General features: G+C 42.7%; 1 non-coding gene across 1 annotated transcript; it reads left to right on the top strand.

The window, feature by feature from the left end:
• The first annotated feature begins 248 nt into the window (after positions 1-248).
• On the top strand, positions 249-355 carry LOC120254589. Its single transcript, XR_005534665.1, has one exon. It is a non-coding gene; the product is annotated as a small nucleolar RNA R71 (small nucleolar RNA).
• Positions 356-12,266: the final 11,911 nt, after the last annotated feature.

Genomic DNA, 12,266 nt, shown 5'->3' with positions numbered 1-12,266 from the left:
CTAGCTTCTTACTCAAACTCTCCACTTGGGCCGCCAATGAAGTTACCGCATCAATTTCATGGAGACCGGCCACCTTTTTCTTCTCCCTAGCATTCCACTGGTACCTATTTAACCCCATTTCCTCAATTAATTGACGCGCCTCATCAGGGGTATTGCTACCTAAGGTACCTCCTGCCGCCACATCCAAGAGTTGCCTTGTACTCGGGTTCAAACCATTGTAGAAGGTTTGAACAATCATCCACTCCGGGAATCCGTGTTGCGGACACTTTCACAGAAGTTCCTTGAACCTTTCCCATGTCTCAAATAGAGACTCCAATTCCAACTGCACAAAGGATGAGATCTCATTCCTAAGCTTTGCTGATTTTTTGGGAGGGAAATAACGGGCTAGAAAAGCTTCTACCATTTCCTCCCATGCAGTGATTGATGCTCTAGGTAATGAGTGTAGCCACTGCTTTGCTTTCCCCTTTAAGTAAAATGGGAAGGCTCTCAATTTGATGGCATCATCCGTTACACCATTTATCTTCTCCATGTCGCACACCTCGAGGAAGCTCTCTATGTGACTGTTTGGATCCTCATCGGCCAAACCGTTGAATTGTGCGGACTATTGCAGCATATGGATGAATGCCGGCTTTAGCTCGAAGTTTTGAGCTTTAATTGGGGGACACACAATACTCGATTGTGTCCCCGACACTGAAGGTCTAGCATAATCGGATAGTGTTCATTATTGCTCATTTTGTTCTGGCATGTTTTCAGATCCTTCTACTTCCAAATCAGCTAGATAATGCTGTTATTGCACAGGTTCTTTCCCTTTTCTTCTAAGTGTACGTTCAAGATCAGGGTCCCCTTCAATCAATATTGATGGATTTCCTCATGTCATAACCTGGAGTTGCACCAAAAATAAAGAAAAAGAAAATAAAATGATGATAGAATAAGAAGATATGAAATAGATTGTGTGGTGAAATAGCTAAGAAAACAAAGTGCAAAGTATCTCTAAACACCTAGCTCCTCGGCAACGGAGCCAAAAACTTGACAAGATCCCCTTGCGTATATCCCGCAAGTGCACGGGTTTGTCGAAGTAATAATCCCGGGCGAGCGGGGTCGAATCCACAGGGAGTAGTGAGTAAAGACACTTAATTCGATTCTTAGCTATGTCGAGTATCAACAATGATAAGTGTGATAATGATTCAATTCTCAACAATTAAAAGCAACAAGTAAGAGAGCAAAAGTAAGGAGGAGGTAAGGCAATCGATAAAGATGGGGTACTCGGATGATGCTTCACCTAGGACAATCGCTTCAAGTACAAGAACTCTCTATTATGCTTCCTAATCAATGCAATGGTGAGTCGTGGAAATCCTTACATACATAGTCCCAAATCTAAGGTCAACTATGCCTAACTCTATACATGTCCCGCAGGAGAAATCGAACAATCTCAACACGTCATACTCGCATAGAGTTGCAATGAGCTCTAAGGATTCCAAGTGATAAATCTCTTCCTAGATTTAGACCTAACCCTTTGGTCCAGGCGGAAGGTCCCTAGCCACAATTAAGCCCTAGATACTAAGATCACCTCAACGCTTCACTCCATTGCACGCGCAACTAGGCACCAGCGGAGGTTCATCCCTTAGACCATTCACTCTATTATGGCCGCAAAGAACTCAAGGAACAGAGGTAGAATCTATCACGTCGGAGCGGAAAGGGGACGCTCCTATACCTCTCGACTCACCCTCTTAACATTCTCCAACCTAGCTTTATCTAACGCTCATGGTGTGTCACTCACTCACAAGGTTAACAATAAGAACTGTCAACTCTAGTGTCACTCTAGGGGAAACGTTCATACAATCAAGCATTCAAGGTTGGAATTCACAATAAACATCAATTTATTGAAAGCATAATAAAGAAGTTCAAAGAAACGAATACATCCTAGGGTTCACAATCACCGAAGTACCCACTAGGGGTTTAGCTCTCCATGGAGCTAAGTACAATCAAAGAAATCGAATGTAAACGCAATGAATCCATAAATAAACCCACTCGATGGTCGTGTCGATGGTCTTTCGGAGAGTCCTCTACTCGTCATCCAAGGATTCCCTCGTCCGGTATAGGATACGCCTCGACGGAAGCTCCCCTACCAACCTTCTTCCTCAGGAATAACGATGTCGGAGCCGTAGAACCTCTCCAAAACCTTGGCCAATACCCCTCAAAACCCTAGCCGAAGCCCTCTCTCAAGTTGGGGAAAAAATGGAGAAAAGAATACGAAAATCGGGGCTGAATCGGCTTTAAATAGGGCTGGAATCAGGCAACTCCACGGGTGTGGACGCTACACGCGCTCGTGCGGAATTTCCACATGCCCGTGTGGGTTCTCTGTTTCTCTGATTTCTCGGCCGGCTGTGAACGGTGCTGCTACAGTACTTGCTGCACTGTTGCTACATTTCTCTGCTACAGTCTTCGACCTGAATAACTTCCTAATTCCATACTTTCATCGGGGTAACGCAAATGGGCACATGTTCACGTCGTGAATCACTTGCTTCTTCAATGATATATATGTTGGTGGAGCTCTTGTTCTTATATGCATAAGACGGAATGCTCGAGTGTGACTGCCTTTGTGCCCCTCCAAATGGATGTGCTCACTCGAATGCGAGGAGGTTGGCACACACTCTAGCATCTCACACATGTCCTATGTCTTCGCGTTTGAAACTTAGCAAGATCTCCTCCAAAATAGGTGCATTATGATCCACATTGGCCTATTTCCTTCATACTCAGCCTCACAACCATACCTGCATAAAAGTGATATAAAAACACACATATTAATGTAAAAACCTGAGAAAAGTAATGCTCAACATAAGGAATGAACACTTTGCATTCATATCGCACAAGCACTTATCACCGTGTCAGGTCGAGGCGATAACACAGCTGCTCTGACCAGGCAGGACTTATTCTTTTTATACTCCATGGCCCGCAATGTGCCGACTCACTTGGGGTGCATAGTGGCGGATGTTCTGAGGTACCAGGTGTCTATATTATTGCTTCAGCTACCCCAAAGAACCCTGGGAGCAGAGGGGATACAATGGAGGATTCCAGACAGGTTCCTAGATCCCGTGCAGCGCAGGGGCCTTGAGCTTATGATCGTATTGAGAGGCTTGAGAGCGATGTGAGAGAGATTCGGACCGAGATAGCGGAGCTCTGCGCGATACAGTCAGCTCAGTGTACAGATCTTATGGCCCATTTCGACTTCCTACAAGATCTATTGAGATCCAAACCCTCGGCATCTCCTGCACACCCATCTCCTATAACAGCACCGGTGGATCCACCTTATGTTTCCCCACCACCAGTAGTAGCAGAGGAGCTAACACAGCGTGACACCGACATTTGAGTTTATTTTTCTGCATTTTCTTTATTTTGCATTTTATTTTAGACTTGTTCACTCATAAAGGATTCTCCTTCTTAGTTTATTTTCATTTTGCAGTTCAAGTTGTATTCATTGTCTATCTTTTATATATACTTGAATTATTTTGTTTTTATTGAGCTTCACTGAACCCCCTCGTGTATTCGTGCAATGGTCCTGTCATCTTGGGAATTGAGACATTGTCATGGGCACGGCCAAGGTGCTTAGGCACTTAGCTGTGCGAGCTTCACAACCTGTTGGAACATTACTCCCAAGGTATTATCTTCACCAAATGCAATACTAGGAGTCAGGGAGTATTGTTTCAATTGCTTCACCCATATTTGCACTTCATTAATATATATTTTGAGTGAGCTTGCATATGTACATTGATGACAATGTACAACTTAAGTGTGGAGGGAGTTTCATATTGCACACATCGTTTCTATTATTCTTGATTGATATACATGCTCACATAGCCAATGGTGGTTCACCTTAGTTGCATTGATTGTATTCTTGAGTTTAGGTGAATTTTTAACATTAAAATGTCTTCATGCTCTAGTTTTTACTTGAATTTCTAGAAATTTTTACCCAATTGACATTTGTTGCACTACTCACTCTTTAAACTCTTTTGGAAACTCATGTTCGATGTTAAAGGAACTAGTTATAGTTGTGTTTTGTGTAACAATAAATAAATAAATAAATAAATGAAAAGAAAGAACAAAATAGTTTTATTGTTTATTTGTGCTTATTGGGTGGAAAGAGCTACTGACAAGGTCCCCTTTCTTATATCCCGCAAGTGCACGGGTTTGTCAAAGTAATAATCCCCGATTAGCGGGGTCGAATCCTCAGGGAGTAGGGAGTAAAGACACTTAATTCGATTCTTAGCTATGTGGAGTATCAACAATGATAAGTGTGGTAATGATTCAGTTCTCAGAAATTAAAAGCAACAAGTAAGAGAGCAAAAGTAAGGAGGCAAGGCAATCAATAAAGATGGGGTACTCGGATGATGCTTTACCTAGGATAATCGCTTCAAGTGCAAGAACTCTCTATTATGCTTCCTAATCAATGCAATGGTGAGTCGTGGAAATCCTTACATACATAGTCCCAAATCTAACGTCAACTATGCCTAACTCTATACATGTCCCGGAGGAGAAATCGAACAATCTCAACACCTCGAACTCGCATAGAGTTGCAATGAGCTCTAGGGATTCCAAGTGATAAATCTCTTCCAAGATTTAGACATAACCCTTTGGTCCAGGCGGAAGGTCCCTAGCCACAATTAAGCCCTAGATACTAAGATCACCTCAACGCTTCACTCCATTGCACGCGCAACTAGGCCCCAGCGGAGGTTCATCCCTTAGACCATTCACTCTATTATGGCCGCAAAGAACTCAAGGAACGGAGATAGAATCTATCACGTCAGAGGGGAAAGGGGATGCTCATGTACCTCTCGACTCACCCTCTCAACCCTCTCCAACCTAGCTTTGTCTAACGCTCATGGTGTGTCACTCACTCACAAGGTTACCTACAAGAACTCTCAACCCTAGTGTCACTCTAGGGGAAACGTTCATACAATCAAGCATTCAAGGTTGGAACTCACAATAAACATCAATTTATTGAAAGCATAATAAAGAAGTTCAAAAAAACGAATACATCCTAGGGTTCACAATCACCCAAGTACCCACTAGGGGTTTAGCTCTCCATGGAGCTAAGTACAATCAAAGAAATCGAATGTAAACGCAATGAATCCATAAATAAACCCACTCGATGGTCGTGTCGATGGTCTTTCGGAGAGTCCTCTACTCGTCATCCAAGGATTCCCTCGTCCGGTATAGGATACGCCTCGACGGAAGCTCCCCTACCAACCTTCTTCCTCAGGAATAACGATGTCGGAGCCGTAGAACCTCTCCAAAACCTTGGCCAATACCCCTCAAAACCCTAGCCGAAGCCCTCTCTCAAGTTGGGGAAAAAATGGAGAAAAGAATACGAAAATCGGGGCTGAATCGGCTTTAAATAGGGCTGGAATCAGGCAACTCCACGGGTGTGGACGCTACACGCGCTCGTGCGGAATTTCCACATGCCCGTGTGGGTTCTCTGTTTCTCTGATTTCTCGGCCGGCTGTGAACGGTGCTGCTACAGTACTTGCTGCACTGTTGCTACATTTCTCTGCTACAGTCTTCGACCTGAATAACTTCCTAATTCCATACTTTCATCGGGGTAACGCAAACGGGCACATGTTCACGTCGTGAATCACTTGCTTCTTCAATGATATATATGTTGGTGGAGCTCTTGTTCTTATATGCATAAGACGGAATGCTCGAGTGTGACTGCCTTTGTGCCCCTCCAAATGGATGTGCTCACTCGAATGCGAGGAGGTTGGCACACACTCTAGCATCTCACACATGTCCTATGTCTTCGCGTTTGAAACTTAGCAAGATCTCCTCCAAAATAGGTGCATTATGATCCACATTGGCCTATTTCCTTCATACTCAGCCTCACAACCATACCTGCATAAAAGTGATATAAAAACACACATATTAATGTAAAAACCTGAGAAAAGTAATGCTCAACATAAGGAATGAACACTTTGCATTCATATCGCACAAGCACTTATCACCGTGTCAGGTCGAGGCGATAACACAGCTGCTCTGACCAGGCAGGACTTATTCTTTTTATACTCCATGGCCCGCAATGTGCCGACTCACTTGGGGTGCATAGTGGCGGATGTTCTGAGGTACCAGTGTCTATATTATTGCTTCAGCTACCCCAAAGAACCCTGGGAGCAGAGGGGATACAATGGAGGATTCCAGACAGGTTCCTAGATCCCGTGCAGCGCAGGGGCCTTGAGCTTATGATCGTATTGAGAGGCTTGAGAGCGATGTGAGAGAGATTCGGACCGAGATAGCGGAGCTCTGCGCGATACAGTCAGCTCAGTGTACAGATCTTATGGCCCATTTCGACTTCCTACAAGATCTATTGAGATCCAAACCCTCGGCATCTCCTGCACACCCATCTCCTATAACAGCACCGGTGGATCCACCTTATGTTTCCCCACCACCAGTAGTAGCAGAGGAGCTAACACAGCGTGACACCGACATTTGAGTTTATTTTTCTGCATTTTCTTTATTTTGCATTTTATTTTAGACTTGTTCACTCATAAAGGATTCTCCTTCTTAGTTTATTTTCATTTTGCAGTTCAAGTTGTATTCATTGTCTATCTTTTATATATACTTGAATTATTTTGTTTTTATTGAGCTTCACTGAACCCCCTCGTATTCGTGCAATGGTCCTGTCATCTTGGGAATTGAGACATTGTCATGGGCACGGCCAAGGTGCTTAGGCACTTAGCTGTGCGAGCTTCACAACCTGTTGGAACATTACTCCCAAGGTATTATCTTCACCAAATGCAATACTAGGAGTCAGGGAGTATTGTTTCAATTGCTTCACCCATATTTGCACTTCATTAATATATATTTTGAGTGAGCTTGCATATGTACATTGATGACAATGTACAACTTAAGTGTGGAGGGAGTTTCATATTGCACACATCGTTTCTATTATTCTTGATTGATATACATGCTCACATAGCCAATGGTGGTTCACCTTAGTTGCATTGATTGTATTCTTGAGTTTAGGTGAATTTTTAACATTAAAATGTCTTCATGCTCTAGTTTTTACTTGAATTTCTAGGAATTTTTACCCAATTGACATTTGTTGCACTACTCACTCTTTAAACTCTTTTGGAAACTCATGTTCGATGTTAAAGGAACTAGTTATAGTTGTGTTTTGTGTAACAATAAATAAATAAATAAATAAATGAAAAGAAAGAACAAAATAGTTTTATTGTTTATTTGTGCTTATTGGGTGGAAAGAGCTACTGACAAGGTCCCCTTTCTTATATCCCGCAAGTGCACGGGTTTGTCAAAGTAATAATCCCCGATTAGCGGGGTCGAATCCTCAGGGAGTAGGGAGTAAAGACACTTAATTCGATTCTTAGCTATGTGGAGTATCAACAATGATAAGTGTGGTAATGATTCAGTTCTCAGAAATTAAAAGCAACAAGTAAGAGAGCAAAAGTAAGGAGGCAAGGCAATCAATAAAGATGGGGTACTCGGATGATGCTTTACCTAGGATAATCGCTTCAAGTGCAAGAACTCTCTATTATGCTTCCTAATCAATGCAATGGTGAGTCGTGGAAATCCTTACATACATAGTCCCAAATCTAACGTCAACTATGCCTAACTCTATACATGTCCCGGAGGAGAAATCGAACAATCTCAACACCTCAAACTCGCATAGAGTTGCAATGAGCTCTAGGGATTCCAAGTGATAAATCTCTTCCAAGATTTAGACATAACCCTTTGGTCCAGCGGAAGGTCCCCTAGCCACAATTAAGCCCTAGATACTAAGATCACCTCAACGCTTCACTCCATTGCACGCGCAACTAGGCCCCCAGTGGAGGTTCATCCCTTAGACCATTCACTCTATTATGGCCGCAAAGAACTCAAGGAACGGAGATAGAATCTATCACGTCGAGGGGAAAGGGGATGCTCATGTACCTCTCGACTCACCCTCTCAACCCTCTCCAACCTAGCTTTGTCTAACGCTCATGGTGTGTCACTCACTCACAAGGTTACCTACAAGAACTCTCAACCCTAGTGTCACTCTAGGGGAAACGTTCATACAATCAAGCATTCAAGGTTGGAACTCACAATAAACATCAATTTATTGAAAGCATAATAAAGAAGTTCAAAAAAACGAATACATCCTAGGGTTCACAATCACCCAAGTACCCACTAGGGGTTTAGCTCTCCATGGAGCTAAGTACAATCAAAGAAATCGAATGTAAAAGCAATGAATCCATAAAGAAACCCCCTCGATGGTCGTGTCGATGGTCTTGCAGAGAGTCCTCTACTCGTCGTCCAAGGATTCCCTCATCCAGTATAGGATACGCCTCGATCGAAGCTCCCCTACCAACCTTCTTCCTCAGGAATGACTATGTCGGAGCTGTAGAACCTCTCCAAACCCTTGGTCAATACTCCTCAAAACCCGAGCCGAAGACCTCTCTCAAGTTGGGGAAAAGATGGAGGAAAGAATATCAAAATCGGGGCTGAATCGGCTTTAAATAGGGCTGGAATCGGGCGACTCCACGAATACTCCCGAATCCACTTTTCATCGAGGTGACATAAATGGGCACACATTTATGCCGTGGATCGCTTTGCTTCTTCAATGACGGATAAGTTGATGGAGATCTTGTTCTATGTGCATAAGTCGGAATGCTTGAGTGTGACTGCCCTTGTGCCCCTCCAAATGCTTGTGCAAACTCAAATATCGGGAGGTTGGCACACACTCTAGCATCTCGCACCCGACTTATATCTTCGCGTTTGAACCTTAGCAAGATTTCCTCCAAAATCGGTGCATTGTGATCCACATTGGCTTCTTTCCTTCATAATTGGTTTCACAACCCTACCTGCATAAAAGTAACATAAAAACACATATATTAATGTAAAAACCCAAGAAAAGTAATGCTCAACATAAGGAAAGAATGCTTCGCATTCATATCACACAAGCACTTATCAGCTACCACCTATGAAGTATGAAGGTACTCTCATAAGTCGGATTCTAGCTATGCCCTCATGAGAGAAAGAGCTATCTCATAGGATGAGTGAAAGCTACCACTCCGGTAGGAAGAGCTACCACCTCAAAAGTATGAAAGCCACCTTAGCGGCTGCTTTGGAAAGGGCTACCTTAGAGGATGTGTGAAGCTACTACCATCTTTGAAATTGTTGTCACTTTTGTAGATAAATAAGTCCCTTGCACTTAGAACTTTGAGGAGTATACCTTGGGTTATTTTGAGTGAGTTCACACATATACACGATTTTGGGTTTGTTGTCCTTTTTGATTCACGTTTTTAGCTGGAGCTTTGATTTTTCATATCTAGTGTTGAAATTTCCCTTACTTGTAGAATGCTCTCTTTGTATACTTTGGTGAACCTAAGGCTAAGCACTTTCAATATTTTCTTCATTGATGCACAGAATGTTTAATTTTTTCTTGAGGAATAGCAAAAGCTTAAGTGTGGGGGAGTTTGATAAGTGCTGTGCGATATGGATGCGAAGCGTTCTTTCCTTATGTTGAGCATTACTTTTGTCGGGTTTTTACACTAATATGTGTGTTTTTATGATACTTTTATGCAGGTAGAGTTGTGAGGCCGAGTATGAAAGAAAGAAACCAATGTGGATCATAATGCACCAATTTTGGAGGAAATCTTGCCAAGGTTCAAACGCGAAGACATAGGTCGGGTGTGAGATGCTAGAGTGTGTGCCAACCTCCCCGTATTTGAGTTAGCACAACCATATGGAGGGGCACAAGGGCAGTCTCACTCAAGCATTCTGACTTATGCACATAGAACAAGATCTCCACCAACTTGTCCGTCATTAAAGAAGCAAAGCAATCCACGACTTGAACGTGTGCTTGTTTGTGTCACCTCGATGAAAGTATGGATTTGGTAAGTATTTTAGGCCAGGTTCTGTAGCAGAGCGATGCAGCGAAAGTACTGTGGCAGCACTGTTAATAGCCGGCCGAAAATCATAATTCCAGAGAATCCACAATGGCATGTGGAAATTACCCACGCCGGTGTGGAAATTCCACAGGGGCGTGTGGATTCCTGATTCCAGCCCTATTTAAAGCCGATTCAGCCACGATTTCAGCATTCTTTTCTCCATCTTTTCCCCAACTTGAGAGAGGGTTTCGGTTAGGGTTTTGAGAGATATTGGCTAGGGTTTTGGAGAGGTTCTACCTCTCTGATATCATCATTCCATTGGAAGAAGGTTGGTAGGGGATCTTACGTCGAGGCGTATCCTATACAGGACAAGGGAATCCTTGGACGACGAGTAGAGAACTTTCCACAAGACCATCGATACGACTATCGAGGGGGTTTCTCTATGGATTCATTGCTTTTACATTCTATTTCTTTGATTGTACTTAGCTCCATGGAGAGCTAAACCCTAGTGGGTACTTGGGTATTTGTGAACCCTAGGATATATTTGTTTCATTGAATCTCTTTATTATGCTTTCAATTAATTGATCTTTGTTGTGAGTTCCCACCTTGAATTCTTGATTGTATGAACATTTCCCCTAGAGTGACACTAGGGTTGACAGTTTTTGTTGGTAACCTTGTGAGTGAGTGACACACCACGAGCGTTAAACAAAGCTAAGTTGGAGATGGTTGAGAGGGCGAGTCGAGAGGTACAAGAGCGTCCCCTTTCCCCTCCGGCGTGATAGATTCTACCTCCGTTCCTTGAGTTCTTTGCATCCATAATAGAGCGAATGGTCTAAGGGATGACCCTCTGCTGGGGCTTAGTTGCACGTGCAATGGAGTGAAGCGTTGAGGTGATCTTAGTATCTAGGACTTAATCATGGTTAGGGACCTTCCACCTGGACAAAAGGGTTAGGTCTATAATTAGGAAGAGATTTATCACTTGGAATCCCTAGAGCTCATTGCAACTCTATTCGAGTGCGAGGTTGAGAGGTTATCTAATCTCACCTCCGTGACATGTATAGCGTTAGGCATAGCTGACCTTAGATTTGAGACTATGTATTTAAGAATTTCCATGACTCACCATTGCATTAATTAGGAAGCATAATAGAAGGTTCTTGCACTTGAAACGATTATCCTAGGTGGAGCATTATCCGAGTACCCCATCTTTATCGATTGCCTTACCTCCTCCTTTACTCGTGCTCTCTTACTTATTGCTTTTACTTTTGAGAATTGAATCATTGTCACACTTATCACTACTGATCTTTCACATAGCTATGAAGCGGATTTAGTGTTTTTATTCCCTACTCCCTGTGGATTCGATACCTGCTCATTTGGGATTATTACTTTGACAAACCCGTGCACTTGCGGGATATACGCAAGGGGATCTTGTCAATGGGCTAAGGGATGACCTTCCGCTGGGCCTTAGTTGCGAGTGCAATGGAATGAAGCGTTGAAGTGATTTTAGCATGTAGGGCTTAATTGTGGTTATGGATCTTTCACTTGGACCAAAGGGTTAGATCTATACATAGGAATAGAGTTTATCATTTGGAATCCCTAGAGCTCATTGCAATTCTATACGAGTGCGAGGTGTTGAGATTATTCGATTTCTCCTCCAGGACATGTATAGAGTTAGGCATGGTTGACCTTAGATTTGGGACTATGCAATTAAGGATTTCCATGACTCTCTATTGCATTAATTAGGAAGCATAATAGAGGTTTCGTGCACTTGAAACGATTGTCCAAGGTGGAGCAATATCCGGGTACCCCATCTTTATCAATTGCCTTACCTTATCCTTTACTTGTGCTCTCTTTCTTGTTGTTTTTACTTTTGAGAATTGAATCTTGTCACACATATCACTATTCATCTTCCACATTAGTTAAGAAACAACTTAAGTGTCTTTATTCCCTACTCTCTGTGGATACGATACCCACTCATCTGGGATTATTACTTTGACACCCATGCACTTGCAGTTTACACACATATACGGACGTGCCACGTGTGTTTTCCCTGGATGCCTTAAAAACGCTGCAGGCTCTGCAGAAAATTCTTGAACATGTACACACTCAGAGCCTGCCATATTATGCAAAGTATACCAGCAAAAAACATGAGAGATAGCTCAAACGACAAAAAATTCGGTAAATCAACATTAAAATCATAGCAAAAGCATCTAAAAATAAAGACAAAAACACTACACACTTTATTCGTGCAAACACTAAATTACTAACTAAGAAAACAGTAAACACTTGGGTTGCCTCCCAAGAAGCGCTTGTTTTATGTCACTAAACTTGACGTACCCCGTCTTACCTCATAGGCATTCATACATGAAGGTTTCCCTCTTAGCCATAGCT

The sequence above is a fragment of the Dioscorea cayenensis genome, unplaced genomic scaffold, assembly GCF_009730915.1.
Source record: "Dioscorea cayenensis subsp. rotundata cultivar TDr96_F1 unplaced genomic scaffold, TDr96_F1_v2_PseudoChromosome.rev07_lg8_w22 25.fasta BLBR01000518.1, whole genome shotgun sequence".
In the NCBI taxonomy this organism is placed as follows: domain Eukaryota; kingdom Viridiplantae; phylum Streptophyta; class Magnoliopsida; order Dioscoreales; family Dioscoreaceae; genus Dioscorea; species Dioscorea cayenensis.
Note: the sequence above shows the minus strand (reverse complement) of the source record. Positions and strands in the feature narration are given on the sequence as shown.